Genomic DNA, 13,116 nt, shown 5'->3' on the forward strand with positions numbered 1-13,116 from the left:
CGTCTGAACATGAAAATAAACCTGAGACTGAGTTCGGTGCATTACAAGTAAACGATAATGGCTTCTACTTGGCACAGTCTGCATTTCGTGGAGCGTTGAAAGACTACTATTATCTAACTACGATAAGTGAGTCGAAGGACGTTTGTACTTTTCTTGATGATATCAGACAGGACATAATCAATCAGCTTACTTATGACGTAGCAACAAACGTACCTTTGAAATATAACTTGTGGTTAGACTGTATATATGGAAAGCCGTATCCGTTCGATGACAAAGTGAAGAAGTGTGCATTCAAGACATCGGATGCAGTAATTTACAGTTCTAACGATGTGAAGCAAACTGTTAAAAACGGTATCCAGAAACTCTGTCAAGAAGAGGAGGACTATGTCTGTAAAGGTTCTGGTTGGTCTCAGTCTAGTATAAACCGATTGGAGCAAAAAATTAGTCATTTCACGCCTATGCAGACATAAATGATTATAAGATTACTAACCTTCGCAAGTGATCCTGTATTAAAATATATATTATGTAAAAAGTATAGTGTTTGTGAAAGAAATTGGGTTTTTTATTTTAGAACCTGTCATTTTTGAGGTATTTTTACATAAAAATAATTTTTTTTTGTATCGTCGAGGGATCGAAACAAGTTTCGAATCAATCATTTCCTTAATGAGTGAATTTTTTTATGGATTTTGGGATTTTTCCCGAATTTCTAGCATTGAAATTACGGATTTTCAAGATGGCTATCGTAACAAAAAGTGCAACAGTGTTTTATAAAAAATTTTATTATTTAATTCGATTAATTATTTTTTTGATGATTTTTAAAAAAATTCCCGATATGCTAACATAAATATTACGGATTTACAAGATGGCGGACATGACGTCATACTACCTGATGATATATATGCTATGAACAAAGTAATGGGGGGGGCCAGTCTGCCAGCACCCACCATGGGGAAAGGATCGGTCGCCATCTTTTTTTTTTTGCACTCATGGGGTTCGAACCGAGGACTCCGAGCTCGGTGTCATCAATTTATGTATTTTTTTATATATTTATTAAAAATTTTATTCATTGATTTTTTTAAAATTTAAAAAAATTTTCATTAAAATCGGATAATAAATAAAGATTTTAAAAATGGCGACCTTAACGGAAATTGCAACGGTGATGTCATAATTCAAAATGGCGATCATGGTATCCTTATCCCTAGAAATGGCTTACCGGAGGTTTTAGACATGGATGCTTAAGCCGTTTTTAAGAATTTGGGTTCTTTCTAGGGCAAAACGACTTTTGAGGATTTTAGAAATCCTAATTTTTGAATTGTGGAATTTTTTGTGATTTTTTGGCGGAAATTTTTTTTACAAAAATGGAAATTTTTGCGAATTTTGAGGAATTTTGGGCAAATTTTGCCCAATTTTGACAACTTTTGACAATTTTTGATGGTCAAATTCCAAGGTCAAGGTCAAGGTCACGTCCATCCGAGATGGCCGCCGTGATGTCACAATCCAAGATGGCTTCAAAATCTTCAATCCACACCAAGAACCCAGTGCCAGGACATACATTTACATACTACTACTATAAATATTTTTATCAGGCGGAATTAAAAAAAAAATGTTTAATACTCAGTCAAATAATAAGCTCTCAGTCATCTGAGAAACATTAACAGGCAAGACGAACTTCCTTCTCCTTTGTGTCTAGCGTAGCCATCTTTCTTTGGCGATCGTTAGTGAGCATCCCAAATCCCACATAAAATAAATAAATAATATTTACTTTCAAGTAACATGTGGCAATGTCTGTTGGCAAGAATCGACACTACTTCAAACAAGTTATTTTGAATGAGAGAAATTAACTGTCACTGATGAAATATTAAAGCAAAAATCTATTTAAATAATGCTTCCTATTTGAAACTTTATGTTGGTATCTGTCTTTATTCGTAGAAGCTATCATGTATCATGATTCGATGTCTGTCGCTGTATTGAAAGGACACATGTGTAAGTTTTGCAGCACGGTGTTTAACTTGAAAAAAAAAATGCTAACGACATGAGATAAGTGAGTGTATTTTGGGTCCTTGCCAAAACAATTTAGTTGCAGTCAGTGTTAGAAAACGTTTGGTAGAAGGTATTGCTTGAATATACATTGCAAAACCTGTACAACTAAGGTGTATAAAGATAACAAAGACTGGGCTACAACATAGAGGAAGAGGAACGAAGGCGAAATATTGGACGACTATAATGATTCCGAAGAATATAAAAGTGCTAATACTAAAAATACGACTCTAGATCACTATAATAATTTAAATTTAAAACTAACTAATAAAGTAGCAACCTCATTAGAAATGAAAATATATTTACACCAATATCTAGTCGACTCCATGCAAATGTGAACTACAGAGAACCACCTGAAGCTGACAAGGATGAAGACTTTGATGAATCATCTGAAGCTGACAAAATTGAGGACTGTGCTGACATATGTGAGGCTGACATGATTGAGGACTGTGCTAAAGCACCTAAAGCAGGCAAGATCGAAGACTGTGACGGTGTTCTGAGACCAAAACGATGGAAATGTAGTAATAAAATAAATTATCCTGATCAAGCTCGTGATGATCACTGGCTCTATGAGGAAAATGAGTTTGTGGTTGCTGTTAAAACGGAAGACACCAAGATCATAATATTTATTATAAACATGTAAGAAAGACGAACGCAGCAGAAGAGATTGATTTTACCTCATAGGAATATCCTACAATATTAGTTGACAGACTATGACTTCTTCATGCTTCGCTTTGTGCAGGAAAGTATTCAAGCATCATAAAAATATTCTTAATACTCAAAGAACTGAGAAAAGCTCGCTACATACAATAATGACTCAAATTAAATGCTTGTGCATAAAATTGAAGAAAAAAAATGTTTATTTTCAAAATGGATTCTATAATTTCTCTTAATATTATTTATAAATTAAACTTATTTCTTAAAGGTGTAAAAATCATCATCATTGACCGACAAAATTTAGACTTATAAAGACGTATAATTAATTATGACATGCTCGATCAAAAAAAAATTGAAATCAGTTGGAGCCAAATTAAGATGGATTAAATGGAGCATTATCAGAAATTAGAGCACTTGCAGCAATTGAAACATTTAATATCTTGGAGCAATAGGAGCTTAGTATATGATGGAGCATTTGGAGCAATTGGAGCTTTGGTGTTGCTGGAGCTTTGGAGCTATGAAGCTTTTGGAGCGTGGTGCTTTGAAGCTTTTGGAACAATTTGGAGCTGATGGTTTAATTGAAGCTTTGAATTTGTTGGAGCTTTTGGAGCCATAGACATTTGCACTTTCCTTGGCGGTATCAGGCAGAATATTTTTAATAATCTTACTATGATGTAGCAAAAAAGCTCCTTTAGAATAAAACTTGTGGCGGGACTGTATATATGGAATACCATATCTGTTCTAGGATAAGGAAGAAGCGTGCATTTGAGATATCGGTATCAGTGATCTACAGATCTGACGATGTGAAGTAAACTGATAAACACGGTGTCCAGACAATATGTCAAGAAAAGTAGAACTATCTTAGTAAAGGTCCTGTTTGGTCTCTGTCTAGTATAAACCGATTGGTGCCTAGAACTAGTGATTTCACGTTGATGCAGGACTAACTGATTATAGATTGTTAACTTATGTTAGTGTTCCTGTGGTAGAATAGATATTATGTAATATTATTTATTTTGTAAATAACTAGTGGTGGTTTATTTCTCGAACCTGTCACTATTATGTCAAAAATATATTATATTTATTAATTTTTGCACCGTCCAGGGATTAAACCAAGGACCTTAATCGATCTAATTAATAAGTTAATTAATGAGAAATGTTTTTGATGAATTTTGGAATTTTTCCCGAATTTCTATGGTAATTATTTTAAATTTTCAATATATCGGACATAATGTTTTATAGGAGGTTGGTTGGCTAGAAAACTAAGCCTATTTTAGGATTTTGAACATGATTGAAATGAAATGTAATTTTTTACTTAAAATTATATTTTTGCATCACCCAGAGATTGAACCGAGGTCTAGAACAGCTCGAATATATCAGTATATTAAATACTTATTTATTTAATGAATAATGAAAATTTTCCTGAATTCTAGATATATAATTACACAATTTAAAGATGTCCCAATTTCAAGATGACGGATGTTTCAGTAATAATAAATGATTACTGCACTCTAGTGGGTAAAACATAAACTAATATGATGGTTGCTCACTCTAGTAGATGTAAACAAGATGTATGTCTCCAGCAAACGAAAACAAGATGGCGGACATAATGTCATACTAGCTGGCGATATATATACATATATATATACTTTGGAATTAGTGGTGGGAGGTCAGTCAGCCGACGGCTTCCATGGAGGAACGATCGGTTGCCATTTTTATTTTTGTCCTCAGAGGGTTCGAACCAAGGAATCCGTGACGTAAGTATGTTTTTAAATAGTATTTTATACAAAAAATTAAATTATTTTTTTATAATTTTTAAAAATTTTCTTGATTTTTTAGAATAATAATTACTGTTTTCAAGATTGCGGATGTAACGAAACGTGAAACATTATAGAATTTAATATGGCAGACATAACGTAATACTCATCCAAGATGGTGGGCATAACGAAACATGCAACATTTCTAGAATTCAAGATGGCGGGCGTAACAATATGTACAACGATGTTTTTTTTAATTGTTTTATTAAAATTTGTTTTATATGTTATTTATGAATTTAAGATATTTTTCATTAAAATCGGATATTAAAAAAGATTTTCAAAATGGCACCTGTAACGAAAAGTGCAACGGTGACATCATAATCTTAGATGATGTCAGAGGCTTATCAGAGGCTGTAGACATGGATGCTTAAGCCTAAAAAAGGAATTTGTGTTCTTTCTAAAGTAAAAGTCTTTTGAAGTTTTTCGAAATCCTAATTTTTGAATGTTCGAGGAATAAAAGGGAATATTTCCTGCACAAAAAGAGAAATTTTTTGAGATTTTTTTGTTGGGATTTGTTTACAAAAAAACTGGAAATTTGGGAATTTTGGCAAAATTTTCGTCAAATTTTGGGTAATTTTGAAGGCCAAGGTCATGATATAGGTAAAATTTCATGGTAATCCAAGATGACCACCGTGACGTCATCATAATACAAGATGGCGGTTCGGCTCCTGGCTCCTCAGCCTGAAGTCTGTGCCAGAACATACATTCCTATACTACTAACTTCAGTTGCAGTTTTTGAGTACCAATGGAGCTCCACTCAGGCAAATACCGCAATTTCGATTGGACAATATTTCGAGACGTGTGTCAGTTGTTCGGAACAAATTAAATTAGGACTACAGCCCTACATCTCAGTCCGATGACAGAACTCTTGAGGAACACCTTGCCACGGTTGTGGCCGAGCATCCACAGGATTGGGATCAACACATCCAGTTGTTCCTAATGGCATATAGGTCTGCTATCCATGACTCCACTGGACAGACCCCTGTGAGTATTGTGTTTGGACAGGAGTTGAAGCTGCCCTGTGATGTCAAGTTCGGTCGTCCTCGCAAGGAGCCGACCAGCACAACTGATTATGTAAAACATCTAAAGTAGGGAATGGTGCTTATACATGAAGAAACCCGCAAAAAACCTTCGATTAGCGACGAATCGAAAGAAGACGAGGTACGACCTGAAGGCTAACTCAACCAAATTCGAGGTGGGCATTTTGGTGTGGCTGTACAACCCGCAATGAAAAAAGCTTCAAGCAGCAAGGGAAGGCCCATATGAAGTCTTAAGGGCGGAATTCATAGTGGTGATATAAGCAATACTTGAAAAAAGTACTGCTTATATGCATGCTTAAGTATGGAATTAAATTCATAGCGAACAAAAAGAGCACTGCTTATTAGGACTACTTCAAGTAATACTTCACGAAGCACTGCGTCAAATAAGTACTGCTCAATACGAATTCACAGCCATGAAATAAGTTTGCCTTGTTTCGCAAGTATTCATAATCAAATAAGCCGTGCTTATTCATTGATATAAGTAATACTTCATGAAGTCGTCTATCTAGGTGACTCAAGTACCGGTACGCCGTCAAGATGGCGGACCCACGTGTTGCAATATAACCCCGTATATAGTCTGTATTGTCAACATTAAGGGACGTAACAAATGTAATGGTATGCCAAATGAAACTTTATAATAGTAAAACTACTATGGAATATATTTGTTAAGCTGAAATTGCCACAGAAAGAAGTAATCGGAAATTTTAAAATACGTTATGAAAATACGTTGCTTGTATATTACACATTATCTCCTGTCACATGAGTAGAAGTTGCGGTAGCGTAGTGGCGAAGGGCACGATGGCAGCGGTTGAAGGGTGATTTTGAATGTGGTTCGAATCCTCATCAGTCCAACTTTTTTTTAGTTTTTTTTAAATAACAGATAATTAAATTGTACATACTGTGCTTTCTGCAAATATAAATTATTATAATTAATTTATGATATAATATTATTAACTACATTTAGGTGTCTCAGTCCATTGATTTTATTCATAGTACTACGTACCTAGATTTATTTTTACTTTTAAAAAAGTAAAGTAAAATCACATGTTCACAAATAATTTAAACTAAAAGTTAATTTTATAATTAAAACGCCAACGTTTATTAAGAAACGAGTGTCCATAAATTAATAATGAATAAACTGATACTTCATAGCGACACACCTGTGAGGGTAAAAAAAAAACATGCAAAATGTTTTTCTTCACCTAAGATTTAAATTTATTACGCGGTATGTGCGTGTTTATTTGTATCACTGGGTTACAAAAAATATTAGTTACAATTCCTCTAATTATGTAGTTAAATATATAAGTAATCAATAAATCTTATATATAACATATATGAATCGGTAGCATTTTTTTTACTATTACAATGAAATTAGCTTGATTAACTGTATAATTAAATTAATATTAGAATTTAAACCGTACATAAACTACATTTAGTAAACCTAATGTCCCTTGTATCATTTAAATTTATATATCTTTAGATTTTGAAATTAACCTACAACTTAAAAATATATTTGTAATTCCAAAATTTCTCTTAATTTGTTTTTAAATACTAAACCAATTTTGTTATTTATTTGCAAATGAAAAATATAAGATAAAATATCAAATAATATTTCCGCAAGTTACATAATTTTTAACACAAACAGGTGTAACTTTCACTTTTTTTTTTTTTTTCAGTATTTTGATAAGTTGACTTCGACAGGTTTATCCTCCCCTGATATGTTTGCTTTGGTCGGCAACTGCGTTGGCTGGTTTTCTGTTAGCATTCTAGGTATCGTGTGTATGGAGTTAAGAAATCTTTCTGCGGTTCTGCTATACAAATTTTTATGAAAATTTTTATACCCATGGGTATAACAGAAGTTATAGCAGAAAATGGGCATCGTGTGGGGTGTTGTAAGGAATAGGTTATGTAAGTTATTAATTCCCGTTAATTTTTCCATATATTTAATTAAAATTGAGAGAGTAAACAAATTCAATTTGGGGAAAGAAACGAAACAAATCGTTGCCGCTTAGTTTTGTAAACAATACAGGCTACATACATAACCTCTTCTGCATCTAGCGTGATGGATTTTGGTGATTGGGACGATTTTGAACAATTTGCGGATGAAGTTTACGAGGACCATGTCAATGTACGGACACCAAAGCGCTACGTACAAGATGCATTAAACCCTTTCGAATGGTATAGTGATTCTGAGTTCAAGCGACGTTTCAGGTTCAGCAAGAACACAGTCATCCAAATTATCATGCCGTTAATTGAACCTGCACTGAGGAAAGAAACTACTGCTTTGTATTTTAAGACCAACTGCTTAAAAAAAATTCTTTCCGAATCAGTATAATGTTTTCCTCTCTTTTCTTTCCCACTAGCCATCACGAATCATGAAAGTTGTTTCGCTACCACGTGGTTAACTTCACCTGCTTATAGATCACAAACACAATATGGCCAACATAATTTAACAACACAAAGATTCAAAACATATTTATGTAGTTGTAAGTTCGTTTTTAATACATGTTCATATTTATGTTATTCAAGTTCACTATGAAATAAAGTATAAATATCATCTTACGTATTAATTTCATTATTTTAAACGCATATATGGTTTGAAACTTGGGCATTTTTATTTTCAAACAGGTAAACTATGTATTTACAGCGGTATATTTGCTTGCGTTACTTTGACACCAAATTCGTCCTTTACTTTTTGAGATACTTCATCAAGTACACCATGGCCAATATAAGTAGTGCTTGTTCAAGTATTACTTCGTCAAGTATAGGTTTATTAATTCATTGCTGGAATAAGTACTACTTGAAGAATAAGCACTACTTTATAAAGTATTACTTATTCGCCAAACAAGCCTTCGACTATGAATCCCGCCCTTAAAGCAGCTAAATGTAGTGGTCTACCGCATCCAGAGAGAAAAGATGGGACGGATGAAAGTGGTACATTTGGACCAGTTGAGGAAATATGCTGGAATGAATGCATTGTATGTTCGGAATAAACAGGTTAAAGGATGAGGCAGTGATATGAACGCAGGACCGTGGCACGCGCCAGGTTCGGAACTGGGTGGTGGCCCTGCAAATCATGCGTCGTACTGATGTAAGGAATGCCACGCGTGCCTGGCCGGATTACAAGGGTCGTCGCTACCCCTTCCCCCTCCGTTACTCTCGCATCGTCCTGCCTCGGCGCTGTTATCTATTGCTGAACGGCCTTGGGAATTCCTCGGGCCACCCACGAAGTAGCGAGAATGGACGCTGCCCTTCTGGACTGTTCGGGCATTGGATCGATAAGGGGCACCTCAAGTACTTAAGCAGCGACGCCGTCCTCCGCGGTAGTTAGGGGAGAGTTCCGAGAGTGAAGGGAAGTAGAGGGTAAAAGACCCCTCGAGAGTAGTGTGACGCGGATAGTGAGAGTGCGGTGACTGAGTGACGCGACACTGTGTGTGTGAACAGGCACGAGGTAAGGGCCGGGATGAGCCGAGTGATTCCTGGCGGGATTGTTTAATAGGTTACATTATGAGAGGGCGCCAGGCTAGTTGTTGTGGTTGCGTGGGTCGTCAGCCCCAGCGTGGATCACTGAACTAGGCGGCAATTATTAATTTATTAACTTCGGGCAGCGAAACAAATTTACGGGTTTACCAGAGTTTCCAAATAAGCCTATTCATGTGCACTGTTCTTATCCGGTAAGGATAATTCTTTTCCCGAAGAATTAATTTTTACTTGTTGTATTAGCTCGAACCTTTTTTTTTTTGTGGAATGGAGAGTCCGCCATAGGCCGCGTTCTGCTGTCTTCTCCTGGCGGCGGCGTCGCAAACTTCCTCAGTGCAGGCCGCGCGAGGGGTGCGTTCCACTATTGGGATTCGGTGCTGATGGGGTGGGGACCGGGCTTCACCGCCGCAAGAGGTACGACGTCAAAACCTTACGGGGGTAAATTTTACCAAATTAAAAAATTTTGGTCAAATGTTTTGTATAGTATTTATTGGTTCTGAATATCTTTCCTGTAGCTTAATTTTTTCATATATATAAAATATTTTTAAAACCGTATTTAACCCTTTTTCACCATCTTAAGGATATAATTCTGTATTTACATATAGCCTAGTTTTTAAGGTCGCCAAACATTGATAGCATTTCATCCAATGTAGACTTTTGCCTCAAAGAGTTTATTATTAGTATATATTTAATATGTTGGATCGTGTAGAGTACTTGTTGTGGTCTTTTTATTCCTTTTGAGAAATATTTGTGGGTTTGCCACATTTTATGATAATAATGTTACGATCGCGCTTGGCTGCAGTGCTTGGCGTCACCGCGCTCGTTCGGCCTGTCTGCGCCCCCTTCCATCCGCATCCTCTCCCTGGTATCTCGTGTCATACTGTCTCGCAACATCCTGACCGTCGCAGCGCGCACCTGCCTCAGATCGAGTTACTTAAAAGAGGCCGCACTGCTGCATAAAAGGACTCAGACATGTTTATCGGCGCGTTTTGTGGGAACCCGATGCTTGTTGCGTTTATCGGCGTTCTTTGAGCAGCCGCCGCGTCCTTCGAGGACTCACGACGCGTTTCTGGGAATTTCGACGGCGAAGGTCGCGCGATATCTCGGAGACATGCCCGATTGTTCTGGACGGGAACCCAAGGGCTATATAAAGTGGTTGGGCCGACCTTCGAGTCAGTCAGGAGTTCAGTGGGGAGTTCTCCCGCAGCGGAGTTTCCGGGGCGATAGTGCCGCGGGTGCGGCAGAGTGGCGAAGTCCTTGGACGAAGGTTCCAGGGCAGAGTCTGAGTGAGTGGAGTCGAGAGTTCTCCCGCGGCGGAGTTTCCGGGCGATAGTGCCGCGGGTGCGGCAGAGTGGCGAAGTCCTTGGACGAAGGTTCCAGGGCAGGGAGTGAGTGAGTTCAGTGGAGTCGGGAGTTTCCGGGCGATAGAGTCGCGGGCGCGGCGGAGTCCCGAGTGAAGTTGCGAGCGAGTCGTCGTGTGGGATCTCGGCGAAGGGTGTGACGGCGGCGGAGTCCCGCGGCGGAGACCCACGAGGGGTGCTGCGGCGAGAGTTGCGCCAGAGGTGCGGCCCAGCGAGGAGTGTGAAGCGAGTGACTGGGGAATAGACATTTATTTTACGTGTAATTAATTATCTGCCAATTTAGAAGATTATTTGTAAGTGACAAGTAGTGGTAATAAATAAAACTGTGTGTGAAATAAAATCTTTTAATTGGGCTATCCTTTACGAACCCCCGCAGGTAAATCGTAACAATAATATACATTTTTTCATGCTTTTTGACGTAAAAATGTCTAATAAATCGATGATCGCCGGCTGCACGCACGAAAAAGTGTCCCGTAACGCACATTGTCCCACTACGATGTGTCCCATTACGTTCATTGTACGCTTGCGCCGCATCTCTCTTCCACTCGATTGGAACAACCATCGATTTGACTTTTCAATCATGTTTTCGTTGTTTGAATTATTAATATTATGTAATTTAACGATCGTCCACTGATTTTCAGCACGATCGGTACGGTTATTTAAAAGTAATGTTGAAATTTCAAATACGTTTTGAACCAACAATGGTGTTTTACAGTTAAACATAATAATTCAAAATACACCCGGGATCTTTTGCACAATGTTTTAAAAAATACTGTAACACATTATAAATATGTTTGGTGTATTTGGGATGCATATTTGTTATAAAATCGTATTATAAAAACGAAATAATATTATTCCCCTACGGTGCTGCCATCTACAGTGACGGATGCGAACCGAACGAATCGCGCTATTTATCCACTTCCGCGGCAACCAGGCACTCGTTAATACATATTTTCCTTTGTTTATCGCGAGGGGCGTTATTATTAATGAATTATAAATAAAATTTCGTGCCCAGGTCACAATTGCATATCATTTTGAGCACTGGAAGACATAAAAACGTAAAATATTCTCGACGAATTTTAATCTCGGCCCCAGCGCACCACGAGCGTCTGGGTTGAAGATTAAAACCGAAATTCTTTCTTACCCTTAATCGGTCGCGCTATGGTCAAAATGACCGGGTATGATCAATTTTCACTGCTACGAGACTGTACACGGTGTCTTATCATCCGCTCTTCTGAGTAGCTGTGTCATAGGGTTATAGTATTACAAATCTGGCATTGTCTGCCAGTTGCGTTCTCGCTTTCATTCAAAGTGGATGCATGAAATGTTTCAGCTGGTCATTATGACCGTGCGCGACCTTTAAAGTTTCATTTTATTTGTGTATCCCGGAAAATAACACCGTGCGCGACCTTCGATGGAACATTTTTATGCTGCCATAGATTGCAGTTCTCAGCACTTTTAGTGAACTTTTCATAATGTTTAGTAATTTGAGTGATGACACTGTAATAGAGAACAATAAATAATTAGACAACTTTTAACACATGTTTTCAACGAAAGTGACCAAGACGATGTCGGTGGAAATGCCTCTGAAGATGAAGACTGTCTAACCTACAGTGATCACAATACAGACACCGAAACTTCAGGCAGTGAAAGTGATAATGAACAAGAAATACAACAGGATACCATTTACCTAGGTAAAGACAATACTACAAAGTGGAATATACATCAACCAAGACAAAAAGTTCGGGCGAGGAAACAAAATATAATTTCACATTTTCCAGGTGTGAAAGGATAAGCATGGAATACACAAACTGTTCTTGAGTGCTGGAGTCTGTTTTTCCAGATTCTGTAATTGACGAAATAGTGAACTTTACTAACACTTGCATAGCAAAGTTTCGCCAAAACTATGAACGTGAAACAGATGCATTGGACACAAACATAAATTAAATGAAGGCTCTTTTCGGGCTTCTTTATTTGGCAGGTGTACTAAGAGCAGCTCACATGAATTTGTCTGACTTATGGGCAAGTGATGGTACAGGTGAAGATAAGTTTGGCGCAACATTATCTATAAAGAGAGTGTATTTTTTATTGCGTGCTCTGCGTTTTGACGATCTGAATGACAGGGCAGAACGAAAAGCACGAGCCAAATTGGCTCCTGTTAGAAAGCTATTTGATGAATTTGTAAGTCTATGTGCGCAACACTTCACCATTGGCGAGTACGCTACAGTGGATGAAATGTTGGGATCATTCCGAAGTCGTTGTAGTTTCCGGCAATATATAAAATACAAGCCTGCAAAGTATGGGATTAAATTTTTGCCCTTACAGATTCTAGAGTGCACTACACTCTCAACATGGAGATTTATGCAGGTACTCAGCCGGATGGTCCATTCAAGGTAGAAAACAGTGCGCACAAGGCTGTGGAAAGGATTGTAGCCCCAATTTCCGGAAGTGGGCGGAACATTACTACAGACAATTAGTTCACTTCCGTTCCACTTGCTCTTAATCTCATCAAGAATCGCAAGTTGTCTTTGGTTGGTACCATTCGTAAAAATAAAAGGGAGATACCACCCATCTTCTTGCAAACTAAATTGCGATTGGCTCCTAGCAACATGTTTGCTTTTGGGAAAGACTGCACTTTTCTTTCTCATATGCCGAAGAAGACCAAAGTTGTGCTTCTTCTGTCTACAATGTACCATTCCGACACAATGGACGAAGAAACGGGTAACG

At 37.6% G+C, this 13,116-nt stretch overlaps 1 protein-coding gene across 3 annotated transcripts in view; it reads right to left on the bottom strand.

The window, feature by feature from the left end:
* LOC134531245 (ATP-binding cassette sub-family C member 3-like) overlaps nt 1–13,116 on the bottom strand; it is a 289,530-nt gene that overhangs the window by 147,821 nt on the left and 128,593 nt on the right. The window lies entirely within an intron of this gene.

Source organism: Bacillus rossius, chromosome 3, assembly GCF_032445375.1.
Source record: "Bacillus rossius redtenbacheri isolate Brsri chromosome 3, Brsri_v3, whole genome shotgun sequence".
Classification (NCBI taxonomy): domain Eukaryota; kingdom Metazoa; phylum Arthropoda; class Insecta; order Phasmatodea; family Bacillidae; genus Bacillus; species Bacillus rossius.